Source organism: Humulus lupulus, chromosome 1 (genome assembly GCF_963169125.1).
Source record: "Humulus lupulus chromosome 1, drHumLupu1.1, whole genome shotgun sequence".
Lineage (NCBI taxonomy): Eukaryota > Viridiplantae > Streptophyta > Magnoliopsida > Rosales > Cannabaceae > Humulus > Humulus lupulus.
This window is the reverse complement of record NC_084793.1, coordinates 219,784,372-219,787,186: the sequence shown is the minus strand read 5'-3', so window position 1 is coordinate 219,787,186 and position 2,815 is coordinate 219,784,372.

Here is a 2,815-nt window from a genome sequence, read left to right as displayed (position 1 = left end):
CACAAGGTGACCAATACCCAACTTTACCACCCCTTGTTCAAGCCTAGGGTTTTTTTTTTCGAAATCCACCATGAGAAGTAGAAGAGATTCAACAACACACAATAAAAACCATAGTCAAAATTACTAGAATCAAAAGAAGAGAATAAACAAGCATAAACACAAAAAGGCATACCCTAGACTTGGTCTTCCCTTCTCCTTCTTCTTCGTCTCTTTCTTCTTCTCCTTCTCTCTCTAGCTCACCTCCTTCTCTCTCTTTCTTTCTCTAATTTCGGCAGCCAAGAGCATAATGGCTCTTCTCTAATTTTCCTCCCCCCTTTATCTTAATTCTCTCATAATAGCCTAATAAAATAAAAGGGTAAGTTTCCAATTTTCTATTTATTTTCTCTTAATTTTTGTTTATTTGATTTTATCTTAATTGGTAGAAAAATAAAGATGATAGCATCCTTGCCTGTTTTATCAAAAATCACCCAATAAAAATGGTAAATAAATCTTCTCCTTTCCCACTATGCTACACGTCCAAGCCTATCATTTCCCTTTTCTTTTATTTTTTTTATAAATAATTAAATCTAATAAAAGGAAACCACAAGTGTGTAGAAAATTCTACATATATGCACCATGCAACCATGCACTTGCACACACTTAATAACTAAGGTGCATCACTAGCTACCATGAACCTTAGTGCATTCAACCATAACTCCAACCATCACATGTTAAAAATAAAATAAATAAATATCATTTAACAAATAAATTCACAAAATTCTACCAAAAAATTCTAACAATTAATTTAAACAAACAAAAAATCAAATAAAATAATTCACAACACTTAACGATTAAATAAAATAAAACAAAAAATTTTAATAACTAAAAAAAAATTTGGTGCACTACAGCGTCGCGACACACCCCTGAAGGGCCATGACGCGTCCTAAGGCAGAGAACCCTAGACCCGTTTTCATTGGCAATGCATCGTGACGTAGCCCATCAGGCGTCACGACACTAAGGTGGTTCAGAAGAACCCCAACGCCCCTGAGTACATACGGGCCGCGGTGCTCCAAGCATAGCCCCGTCACGCAACCCCGCAAACCCAAATTTCCAACATTTTCCTCCAAGCCAAATCCGTCAAATTTCATCCCAAATAACAACCAAACCAATAATTGAGTTCTAAACTCATAACAACACCTTGCATGCAGCAAAAACACCCCAAAAACCAAGCCAAAACCTTACTCTAATTCAAAACCCAACCATAGGCTTAAAACTCAAGAAAAAACTTAAACCACCAGAAATTCACTCAAAATAGAGCATGGAATCTTAACTTAGCTGTGTAATTCGACCCCTAAGCTGCTCCTAACTCAATTCTCAGCTTCAAGCCTCCAATTTCCAAGCTAATTCTCCTCAAAATTCAAAACTTCACCCAAGTCTTCCAAGAGTACAAGGGAAAACGAGAGAGAGAAAGTAATGGTGTTGCCTTTGGTGCTTTCTACAAAATTTGAGAGTTTCCACCTAATTAAGTCACCCCTAAACTTAGAAAAGACCAAACTACCCTTTGGTCAAACCTAAGTCCTTTAATGCCCTCAAGGGTAAAATGGTCTTTTGCCACCATTTCTCGTTAATCCTCAAATTACCTCATAATTTACCAATTAATCCCAATTTACCACAAAATCATCAAATAATTACCCATTTCTCGATAGTCCCTAGTAATATACTAAATTACCAAAATACCCCTAAGCTCAGCCCAAGTTGGGTATTTAATCTCATTGTGACTTTTCTGCTAACATGCTCACTAGTATCGTCTCATGCCGAGTAACCCAAATATATCCACATAATAATGTGGTCTAAATCACAAAACACATATATTTACAAATATACCCTCAACAAGTCAAAATTACGAAAATACCCTTCTAATAAGAAACGGTCCCACATGCATGCCTGATACACCTAAACATGCTAGAAGAGTCATATCATAATATAACTCACATAATCATGCATATAATTATAAAAATGCACATAGTATTCATTTATACCCTCCCGACACACTAATCAAAGCATTAAGCCTCATTGGCAAATTTGGGATGTTACAATTATCCCCTCCTTACAGAAATTTCATCCTCGAAATTTTTACCTGAACAACTCGGGATACTGATCCTGCATATTTGATTTCAATTCCCAAGTCGCTTCCATGACCTTATTGTTCCTCTATAATACCTTAACCAAAGGTATGGTTTTTTTACTCAGGACCTTGTCCTTCCTGTCTAATATTTGGACTAGTTGTTCCTCATATGATAGATCTGCCTACAGCTCCAGATCTTCATAACGAAGTACATGAGCCTCATATGATACATACTTCCAAAGCATCGAAATATGAAACACATTGTGCACTCCGGACAATGCCGGAGGTAAAGCCAACCTATAGGCCACATGACCAATCCTCTCCAGGATCTCAAAAGGTTCTACAAATCTAGGGCTCAACTTGCCCTTCTTCCCAAACCTCTTCACCCCTTTCCATGGTGAAACTCTAAGGAAGACACAGTCTCCTACTTGGAACTCCATGTTCCTGTGCTTTGGATCTGAATAACTTTTTTGTCTACTTTGGGACGTGAGCATCTAAGCTCCAATCTTTTCGATAGCCTCCTTGGTTCTCTGAATTGCTTTAGGACTCAAGTATTTCCTTTCACCCATCTCATCCCAGTGAATGGGCGATGTTCAATTCCTACCATACATCATCTCATAAGGAGTCACTCCAACGATTGATTGATAGCTGTTATTGGAGGAAAATTCTATCAAAGGAAAATACATACTCCAAGACCCTTCAAAGTCCAAC